The sequence below is a fragment of the Pan troglodytes genome, chromosome 5 (assembly GCF_028858775.2).
Source record: "Pan troglodytes isolate AG18354 chromosome 5, NHGRI_mPanTro3-v2.0_pri, whole genome shotgun sequence".
NCBI lineage: Eukaryota > Metazoa > Chordata > Mammalia > Primates > Hominidae > Pan > Pan troglodytes.
The window spans coordinates 168,344,577-168,355,938 of record NC_072403.2 but is presented as its reverse complement, the minus strand read 5'-3'; the positions used below and the strand labels follow the sequence as shown (position 1 = coordinate 168,355,938).

General features: G+C 44.9%; 1 long non-coding RNA gene across 1 annotated transcript in view; it reads left to right on the top strand.

Annotated features, from left to right (window-relative positions):
- The first annotated feature begins 5,632 nt into the window (after positions 1-5,632).
- The window catches only part of LOC134810251 (uncharacterized), a 128,917-nt gene continuing 123,187 nt past the window's right edge, over positions 5,633-11,362 (top strand). Inside the window, exon 1 of the long non-coding RNA XR_010157856.1 lies at positions 5,633-5,855. This is a non-coding gene — a long non-coding RNA (uncharacterized LOC134810251). The remainder of the gene's footprint in view (positions 5,856-11,362) is intronic.

Here is an 11,362-nt window from a genome sequence, read left to right as displayed (position 1 = left end):
ATGGGCACTTGCAGGGCAGAGGCAGCCATGCCAGCCAAGGATCGTGTGACTTGTGTTTCTTTACAGACACTTCATGGATGTAACAAAAGTATGGTAGTCACACTGTGCTTCTGTCAATTGAATAAGGTGATTCTGAGTCATGGAGGATTCGCCTGTATGAGTGTGCATTTGTGTACATATGTGTGTGCGTGCTTCCTTTTCCTGCAGTACTTCAACTGGACAGGATTGCACGCTCCAGAACTTTCTTTCAATATTCCCTTCACTTAGGGAATCTTTGCCCCATTCAGATAACAGACTGCAATCTGGGAAAATACTTCATGCTGCAGCTTTAACACCAAAGAATGTATCAAAGGCTTCTCTTTTCTAGAATGGCACACTAACATCTTTTATTAGGTGCAGATGTTTTCTGTGCTTTAAACAAAATGAGCGACTACGTGTAGAAATTCAGCCTCCTTGACAGGGAGTTGGAGGTCTCCTTAGGTGCATTGTGTATGTATGTATGGTGGGACTGAGTGAGGGGGGCTCAGAAAGGATTTTTTTTTTTTGGGAAAGAGAGAGACGCTTCTTTGCTTCTGAAACTGTCAAATAGACCCAGGTTTCTCGTTCCACCTACATTGTGATCCCCAGGCCTCATCCTTCCTCCCTCTGGGCTAGCAGGAAGATTTAAGGAGGGGCATGGATCTGGGGGAGACGTAGCCGGAGGAAAGTGGGTCAGTAGGCTGAGAGGCAGGGGACGCATCTCGATTCCATTTCCTGGATTGTGCCCTTTGTCAGACTTGCCTACAGACAGAGGGCCTGTGTGTTCCAATTTTGCAGAATTACCTTCCCTGGTTGGAACCCAATCCCCCAACCTCAAGCTCTGCAGACATCTTCCCTGATCAACGTCCTGTCCTCTTTTCTCTGTCAAGTTGTTCCTCCTTCCCGAGCTCTATTGTGATTTGGGGCACCTGAGGAATTAACTATTTCTCTCGTGTCTTTGCCTAACCACAGGTGAATGTCTCGACCCGCTTTTAAGCTGGCTCCGCCCTCTGGACGCGTTCTTTTAAAGGGGGGAGCTCCGATGGAGGGCCCTGATTCCGGCCTCGCTACCAGCTGGGCTGTGTGGGGGAGCCAGGCCTAATAACCCAGGGGGCGCTGGGCGGGAACGGCGTGGATCCCTCGGCCTCGCACACCTGGCTCCTAGTCCTCTCGGCCGGGCGGGTGATCCTCTGGTCGGGGGCGGGGGTGGGGGGGCGCTTGCGGCAGCTCACACCTGAGGCCATTACAAAAGGCCTGCAGCTTAACTCGCTGCAGCTCGGGGGGATGGATTGCCTACTAACTGCAGGCGCCGTGGTGCGCCCAGAAAACAGCGAAAACTGGGCCAGCGGAGGCGGGTGGGCCTCCTTGGAGGAGCGCACCTGAGGTGCGGGAGCGCCTCCTGGCAGCCTTGGCCTCGCCTCCCACGCGTGGACGCGCAGGGCCCAGGACACCGCAGCCGCCTACTCCTTTCTGCAGCCCCGGGGTCTGAAGGTAGTTACGAAGGAAATCTTTTGTAAAATGTTCCTTTTTCCTCCTCTACATTTTCTTTCTCTGTCCCTCAGTAATCCCGGTTCAGGGGTTAGCGTCCCTCACTAATCCCTGGATTTAAAAAACATTCTCCTTTTACATCCAAGCTTGAATTGGTAGAACAGAGAGACAACTGACGTCGCTTTTGTTTTGCCAGCTTTTGTTTCCGGTGCATCAGAAACTTTTTGCACCTGAGACATTATGAGATTGTGCCCCAGCCGGTTTCTAAATTATTTCTAGGTGAAAAAATTTTGCAACCTACCTTTGCAGTAAGAATTCCCCCTACCCCTCCTTTAGAGAAAGTACTTGACAGTGAATAACATCCTATATTTATAGACCAATGATTGCTACATTTCATACCGTGTAGTTTCCTTCTGAAACCTCAATCACATTTGGTTACTGTGGTAGGGGTTTAAATGTAGCAACTAATGGGCTGTTGCAGCAGGCATTTCCCTACCTCTCCTTTTATTGAAGCTTTAAGTGGCAACTGTGCTTCTCTGGGTAAGAGCAAGGCTTTGAGATTGCGTTCCATGGGTTAGCTCGGTTCTTTAGCGAAGATTCAGAGATCCTGAATTGCATCAAGAGATGCATTTGTCGGTCTGGGTTTCAGATAAAAGCATGAAATCTCACTGACTTGCTGAACCTTGTGGTTTTGAATCGGGGCTTTGGAGATGAAGCTGTGAAACCTCCCAAACCAAAGTTCCTAACAGAAATCACCAGCTGTGATTTACATATTGGCTTTGCCACAAAGTTTTAGTTCGACTCTGTTTCTGTTGTTATGGTGTCTTATGAATATTTTCTGATATTTAACCCAAAGCCCTCTTGCTGTTTCCAAACTGGTTACCTGAGATAACTGAGGCACTTGTGCTGCTGTTTGGACGGGATTACTTCATGTACTTAAAGGCTGGCCATACTGCAGACTAAATACATCTGGTATCACCCTCTACTAAGTTTTTAAAAAGTCTTTGCTGAATGAAATGCAAAAAGAAAATGCAAACAATGCTTGGGCTTTCCTTTTCTTTTCCAGGCTCTCTTTACAACTCTTGCAAAGATGTCAAGACATATTTCAGTATTCCACCAGCGAGGTTACAGTTTTATTAGTGATGGCCTTGGTTCACACCATAAATGTGAATTTACCATTTTCTGTTGGCTTGACTGACCTGGTCATGGCCAGACCAAAGGAAGCTGTGTAGAGGATTCGCTCTGATGAAACATTTTTCCCCTCCCTCACAACCCCTTTCTCCTATAGAAGGCAAAACATTCTCTTTAACTGAAAATGGTGGAAAACATGTTTGTTGTTTTTCCTTTGAATGATAAAAGAGAATTAAGTCAGCTGGCAACAGGTGCAAGTTCCACCCTGTGTGTATGGAGGAGGCACCAGCTGACATGGGCGTGGGCATGTGTATTTAGGGCAAGCTGAAACTATAACCACCACCGCCCTCGAGCGAAAACAGTTAGAATGTTTGCAAATGTTTGAATCACCACCCAGAGTTTCACAGGTGACATCTTTACTCCAGAGACCCTTTTTCTAGTCACACAGGCAAAGAAAAGGAAAGGAAAAGGAAAGGGAGAATATAGAACAGATGCGGTGATTGCCCAGGGCTGGGCACTTTAAGAACTGGCTATTTCAGGCCGGGCGCAGTGGCTCCTGCCTGTAATCCCAGTACTTTGGGAAGCTGAGGGGGGGGTGGATCACCTGAGGTCAGGAGTTTGAGACCAGCCTGACCAACATGCAGAAACCTCGTCTCTACTAAAAATACAAAATTAGCCAGGCCTGGTGGCGGGTGCCTGTGATCCCAGCTACTTGGGAGGCTGAGGCAGGAGAATCTCTTGAACCTGGGAGATGGAGGTTGTGGTGAGCTGAGATCGCACCATTGCACTCCAGCCTGGGGAACAAGAGCGAAACTCTGTCTCAAAAAGAAAACCAAACAAACAAAAAAACTGACTTTTACAGACTTTGTGAAACTTTGTCTTTTCCTCCATGATTTAACAGGTAAAAAAAACTCTCAGGTGATGGGGAGTCAAAAACGAAGCTGGCATCTTAGGCATTTTTAAATAAGGTGTTTTTCTTTTTACACCAACCATACTACATGTAGCAGAGTTTGCTTAAGTCTCCTTTAGAAACTTAAATATGGCATAAGAGAGCCTTGTTTTAATTACTTATAGTGCAGAAATCTCTTCAACTGCTAGTTGGAATCTATGTAAACATCAGACATCCCATAAATTTTTGATCTTGAACAGGGCTGTGATTGAGTATCCCAAATATGGCATAAGAGAGCCTTATTTTAATTACTGAGGTAGAAGCCTTTATCTACTTATCATTAAAGATGTTAGTCCTAAGGGAAGTTCTTATCTTGGAGACTTTGATAGCTGTTACAAATCTTGCAAATGCTATTTTCTTACACTGTTTTTGTCAAATCAGATTTCATTTGGAGTAATAATTCTCCATCCTGGTCTTCTGATATCTCAGGGTGCCTCTAATTCTTTCATTTGGTACTGAAAACTTCTTAGTTTACAAAACCTTTCACAGATCTTTCTGATATAACACATCATTTTAAAAAAATCACATTACTCTTGGCTCAAAACTTTTGATGGTTTTCCATTGAGCTTTGAGTGTTGCAATGGAAAAGGATCATCAAAATCCAGTCTCCTGCTGGATAATATAGAAATGATCTCCCCAACCACCTTATTCTGTCCCCTTCCCATCACCTCTAGCCACCAGCACTTCACTACCTCATGCAGTAATATTGGACAGTGATCATTATTGGACAGTTTGAGGTATTAACATGCTTATTTTTGTACTGGGGCAAAGCTTGTACCAATTGAATCCAATTTTGCCCACAGGAACAAACATCTGTCTTTTAGATCTCGTGGTTCCTCCTATGAGAGAGAAGACATTAGCCTGTCTTCCCTTATTCTTCTCCAATTCAGGCTCAGAGCCCTTCACTCCTCCATGTGGCCTGACTTGACTCAGTATTAATCTCTTGATACCCTCTAGTTTATATCATTGTTCCTCTCAGGCATTGAGCCAGATCAAGCCCAGACTTATCATCTGGGCTTTTAAGAGCTACCCTGTGAGCCTGTCTACCACATCTATGCACATTTATTTCCAGGACTTTTCAATACAAATCTCCAGGCTGTCTTTTTTTTTTTTTCCATTGTTCTCTAAATACAGCGTAATTTCCTATTTGGTCAGTCTGCAAGATCCAAGAGGGGTACAAGTTATGATGATATCTTATGATAATGTCATGATTTCGGGAACCTACCATGTGCATGGTGCTGATGCTGGGTGAGTGAATCATCCCCTCTGCCATCTTGGAAATCATAGTAAGCTTCTTAATTGGATAATAAAACAGTGGACAAAGAAGTGAGTGATTCCAATTTCAGTAACAGCCACGAAGCTAAGAGCCACAGGTTGTTGTGCCACAGAATCATGACTGCATATAGGTTTGTGTTTGGGAAATCTGATTTACATGGGCTTGTCAGAGAAGGCCTCTCTGGGGAGACAGTGTTGAAGTGATGACTGAAGGATGATAAGAACTAGTTCTTTGCAGAGTGAAGGAGGCGGAGGAGGAGGAGGTCAGCATATGCAAGGATCTGAGGCAAGAAAGAGTTTAGTTACTCAAGGAACTTAAGAAAGCTCCAAGGGGCTGGAGTGTGGAGAGGGTGTTAAAGGGAGAGGCCAAATCACGAAGGGCTTTGCAAGCCACTTAAAGTTTGAGCTTTCCTCTAAAAGCAAAAGGAAATTTTGAACTAAAGGCATTTAAGCAGAAATGCAGATGTGTGTGTGTGTGAGAGAGAGAGAGAGAGAGAGGGAGGGAGGGAGGGAGAGAAAGGGAGGGAGAGAGAGAGAGAGTGAGCATGGAGAGGTTTCAATCTTAGAGAGGTTGCCCTGGCAGCAGTGTGAAGGGTGGTTTATGTGACCAGCCCTGTGAAGGCTGCATGGTGGGAGCCTGCGGAGGAGGTGGTGGTGAGCACATGGTGGGAGCCTGCGGAGGAGGTGGTGGTGAGCACAGCTGTCTGGTCAGAACTTTTGTTCTGTTGTAGGTGAAGTGAGAGCCCTGCATAGAGCTCGTGGTGTGGTGTGCCCACCTGGAGGGTGGGGCTTGTGGGGAAGAAGCTCAAGGCGAAAATAAAGAACTGTTTCAGGAAGGAGTAAGCACCTCAGATTCGGAGCCACTGGTCCCCCTCAATGTCTTGCTGTCTCCTCTGGGGACCTGGAAAGTCACCTGACACTAGAGACACTAGACACCGGGAAGAGGGGAGGGAAGAGAAGCTCTATTTGGAGGAGGCACCTGAGAAGATGATAGGTATGTACCTGAGTCTTCCTGAGTTATTGGTGGGAAATGGGGAGATATCAAATGGATGAAAACCAAACTGAACTGCAGTTCATACCCTTAACTCCTAGTCTTTTTCCATGTGACTTAGTGGCTTTCTTAAGATGTAAGTGAGGATCCAGGGTTAGGTGAGGAGGTAGGTCTATGCCTTGAAAGGAGCAGACCTCCTCTCAACCCCTTTCTTCCTTTCCTTTCTATAATCCTCAGCCTCCTCTGATGCTTCCCTTATTTTCCCAAACCACAGTCCAGACTATAGCCCAGCAGCACGAAGAATTCCGCCTCAAACATCCACCTCACCTCACCTTTGATCTCTGCAGTCAGGGCCTCGTCTCATAAACAGACATTACAGGTAGGAAGAAGTCTTGATTTCAGTTACAAAAGTCAGAAGTTGAGGAGCGTCAGCCTGCTCTGAATAGCAGTGGATGGAGAGTGGGGGAAGGTGGAGGTGGTGGCCAGAGAGGAGACTTCTGGGCAGAGAATTGGAAATCCCTTGGAGGGATTTCGTCCATTTCTGCAGTGTGATTTCTATAATGAAACTTCTTCCTCATCTCTCTAAGAAATCATAACTAGAATATGAGTTTCTCCCTGTTATGCAGAATTGGATTTGGAGGGGGGGGTGTTGGCATTAATTGAAGTGCTTTCTCCTACCTGGTGGGGTATGCAGGGGTGTGTCTGTGGAGCACTGTGAAATCATTTACCAAAAATGTAAAAGAAAAGGTATCTGTGCCATACACGTGTGTGTATATTGATTTTATCTTGATTTTTAGTTGCCTACAGTTTTTGGTGATTCATGAGGCCTGGAAGAATCAAAATTTTAGATTATTGTTGATTCATGAAAGAGAAAAATCTGATACTGCCAGACCCTGGCACAGGCTTCAGTAATTACATTACATTTCATAATTGTTTGGAACTGGATTATTTGTCCAATTCCATCACACATGATTATTTCCTTCTCTTGCCTTATAAATTGGATAAAGCTCTTATCAGTATTCGCCCAGCCATAGGAAACAGCCTGAGTTTTTCAGGCCCTCACACTGCGCTTAGAGAGAATTTTAACATATCTAAAAATACCAGGTCTGGTGCTATTTGTTTAACACTGTTGTTGCAGAGCCCTCTCTTAGGGCTAAACCAGCCCCTGCTGCAGCAAGCAAAGATTACAGTGAATGAAGATCCATAAAACAGGAGCACCAGTAACTGGCAGATGTTAGACAGAGAAAACCTCAGTGGATGCTGTCTGGGGGTCGGCACATAGTCGTTGGCAGAACAAGGCTAGCTTGCAAGGCCTCCAGGTGGGCAGCCAGGAAACCAGCCTGCTTAGCGTTTCCTGTGGAGGATCTCAGGGCCGGCTGAGAAGCGTGTGGCTGGGCCTGCTTGCACAGGGAGAGAGATTCACTGCCTGGGGGACAAGGCTGTGGACCGGAGGGAATGCTGGCATAGCACAGAGCTGATGTCCGTCTTCGTTTCTCCACTCCTCACTTGTATTTGGAGGCACCGTGCAGCGTGGGGAGTGCTTTGGCATCGATTGGCTTTGTACCCAACACAGAGTGGGTTCTCTCTGCCTACGAGGGACAGATCATGGCTCAGAGAGGCTTTGTGTCCTACATGGAAGGAAGCGACTTCATTGTGACTTGAACCTTTGCCTTCTGCCTTTATGGCTGATGTTCTTCCCACAACATTTGCTGTCTTAATATAATCCCTGAAGCAAATGCTTTCTAGCTGAGAAATAGAAGCCTTGAGTCAGAGAAAGGCTGAGATGGGTTTGAACTTCCTTGGATGTCAAAGGAGATTTTATCAGAAGGAGAAGAGGAGGAGAGCTTAGGTCTCTGCCCAAGGGGGTGGCTCAAGCTGTTTTATGGAAGTTGTGTAGAACGGGGAATATTCAGCCTGGATATGCAAGGGGAGTTGAAACCTGCCCCCGGCTTGAGGTTGCATTCTTTGTGCTCCACTAGAGATTAAGGTAGCCCTAGCTGTAGCTGTCCCGGGTACTATGAAGTTACTAAGGATGTAAAAATGTCATCCAAATTGTGTATATTCATAAGCAAGGCCAGCACGTTCTTCTAGCTGAGGAACCAGTCACCTCGTATGTCAGAAGAATTGGCCGTAATTTTAAACAAAACACTTATTATTTTGAGTTTTTAGCTGTAATGTTCTTTACCATCATAACATAGCCCTACATTTTACTGAGTTCAATAGTCTAGCTAAATATGGAACTGTCAAAAAAAAAAAACAACCCAAAATTTCTAAAAATGATTCCCAGGTAGGATTTATTTAAAATCTACTTATGTATTAATATATACAAATAACAAATATAAACAATGTTAAAAACCAAGAAACGCAATCCAGACTTTAACATTCTCTCTGTTATTATTCAACTAAGAAAGAGCTGGCTCTGTTTTTCTTTTAAAAGAAAAGCGTTCCTAAGTGAGCAGTCACTGAAGTTACTGGTAATATAGCATAATGTCGTTCACAGTTTTACAAGCGCATTTTAATTTTCTTGTGTTTCTTTCCTTCTACTTTCTTCCTTTACATCCCACTTCATTGTAAACGTTTTCTGTTCTTTTTCCAATGGGGCCATCTTTCTGTTTTCTTTCAACATTGCTACTTCAGTGAGAAAGACGCTGGTGTCCGCAACCCTCAAGCCCTGTTTTAGCAGTGATGGCTGGCGGACTCAGAGTCCCTTCTCTCTCCTCCATGTTAACAGAATGTGGAAATATTCCCATACCACCAATCCTTCATGACAGGAAGAGGCAGGTAGAAAGCAAAAGCCTGGAGGACATCACAGCTCTTGCCCCCTTCAAGTTTCATTTTTTAAAGAGGAAGCAGAGAAGACCAGCTTCATCTTGTTTCTGGAGAAGGTTTGCTTCTGAATTGCTTCCACTGCTGCTGGTTATGGATGCTAAGAGTGAGTTGATGGTCTAAGCTCCTTCTGGAGCTCTGATGTCTGCTGTAACCTTGTGGATGCTTGGAACGCTCACGGCCGGTGAGGCCTCCCTTGTGGACCACGCCTTGGTCCCCAGTGCTGGCTCTCGAGCTGCTGTCAGGTCTGCCCTGTTCCTACACACTGCTGACCAGCTTTGGGTTCTCAATGGCCTGACTGGGGGTTCGGCCAGATGTATTGGAGCAACGTGGGGGAGTGAGCCAACACCCCCTTCGCCCTTCACAATGTTCTCCTGAGGATGAGAAACAACTAAAAAGAAAGCCTGATCCACGTCAAGGCTTCTGGCAGAGAGGGATGTGTCTGTTCTTCCTAACAGCAGACAGAGTTTTAAATTAGGATGAAAACAACTGTGTCTAGTTCCCAGTTAAGACACTGACACTTGAAGATTTATATAGACCAGGGTTCCTTAATTGGGGATGTACATTAGTTTCGCATGGAAACATTTTTCAGTATATTCTGACGTAGGCCCCTCTCTATGCCCACTGAGTCAGAATCTCCATGCAGGCCTCATCTTCAGAAGATGTTGCTGGGGGATGCTGATAGATTTCTCTGTTCAGAGTCATTGGTCTAGGAAGAATGATCCGGAGCTGGTTGGAGGCTGCAGTGTCATGCTCTTCAGGCATTTCATCTCCCAGGGCCTCGTTGTTTTGTAGGGCAGCAGGGTGTCACTCAGGATGCTAGTTATAGCGAGTGAAGGTAGGTGGCTGAATGCTCAGAAGAATGAGTGAGTGTCCAATGAGTGAGTGTCCAAGTTGTGTTTTTCTTCACTGTGTGGGTGAGCACAGTCAGGTGCCTTCCTGGGGTGAAGGTGGTGCTAAGAGCCTGGGGTTGGGGATAGGCAGCCCGGTCACAATCCTGGCTCTGGTATTAGTTAGCCAAGACACTGGGAGGCACTTGCTTGATTTCTCTAGGCTTGCATCTTCTTGCTAGGAAGATTAGACTGGGTAATATGTAAGGACCTCTGAAGTTCTAGGCTACTTGGAGGTCAACTTAAAACATTTTTAAAAGTATCATACAAGTGACCTATTCTCATTCTAGAAAACCGTGAAACATTGGAGTAAGCAAAAAGAAAAGAAAAACCCCATTATCCCACGACCCTGCCTCCCAGAGAACCTTTAGATGTGAATTCTTTCTTTTAGTCCTTGTGCAAAGATAAAGACACAGATACGCATGTGAGCACATAAATGTAAAAACATGCATTTTAGTATAATATGTATTTTACAAAAAGGTGATTGTATACTATATATGATCTTGTAATCTATCTTTTAAGTGAACCTATAAGGAACATGGGAACTCCTTTCCATGCCACTAAATGTACATTGGACACCTTTAACATGGGGGCAGATAGCTTTGTGACCTAGGGCCTGGCCTTGGGGACTGCCTCTGGTTCAGCCACTTCCTAGCTGTGCAACCTTGAGCAAGTTACTTCATCTCTCTAAATCATAATTTCCCTCCATGGAAAATGGCTGTAATAGTAATGCCTACTTTATAAAGTGTTCTGAGGATTAAGCCAGACACTGCATGCTACATACTTAGAGCAGTGTCTGGCCCATACAAGGATCAATAAATGTTCACTAAGAATGCTGCATATCATTCTATTTTACTCATGTGCATAATTTAACTAATCCTCTATTATCGCTTAGATTTCTCTTTGCTGTTGTACACAATGATGCACTGATTGTTCCATAGATTAATATTTATGTATATTCTTAGGACATATTCCTAAAAGCAAAATCGCTGCCCTTTAGGGCAGGCACATTTTAAAGAAGCCAATACATAGAGCCAAGGTGCCCAGCTGAAAGGTTGTAGCATCCTATGAGAGTGGCCGTTCCCCACATCTAAGGGAGGTATGTGTTAGTTTTCCTTTGATTTTATTTTGTTTTTGAATTTAAAGGAGAGGGAAAATGGTTGAAAAATGATGTCATGATTTTATTTTACATTTATTTTTACATACATACTCATTTTGCCCATTTTTCTATTGGAGTGTTTCCCTCTTTATTGTTGACTTGTAAGATTGTTCATACAGTAGCAATCCTTTACTTTTACTTATTAATTCATGAGAGCTAGTTTCGCACCCAAGTCCCAGAGGTAACAGCTGATGGTGAACGACAGTTCCCATCCTTGCCTTGGTGGATATAAAGTTCAGGCAGGAAAATGGATATGAAATAAATGATGAAAACCTGCAATCAAGAGTATTACGGGGCTATGTAGACTATTGGGCTTATCCTGAGGCTTCCCACAGGCAGTGATGTGTGAGAGACAGGACTTGGCCAGGGATAGACTGGGTAGATGGAGGCTCCAGGAATGTAGGTTGAAGATATTTTTTTTTCCTAACTGGTTGCTTGCTTAAAAAAAAACCAAACAAGCTGTGTGCAGTGGCTCAAGCCTGTAATCCCAGCACTTTGGGAGGCCGAGGTGGGCAGATCACGAGGTCAGGAGTTCAAGACCAGCCTGGCCAATATGATGAAACCCTATCTCTACTAAAAATACAAAAATTAGCCGGGCGTGGTGGTGCATGCCTGTAGTCCCAGGCACTCGGGAG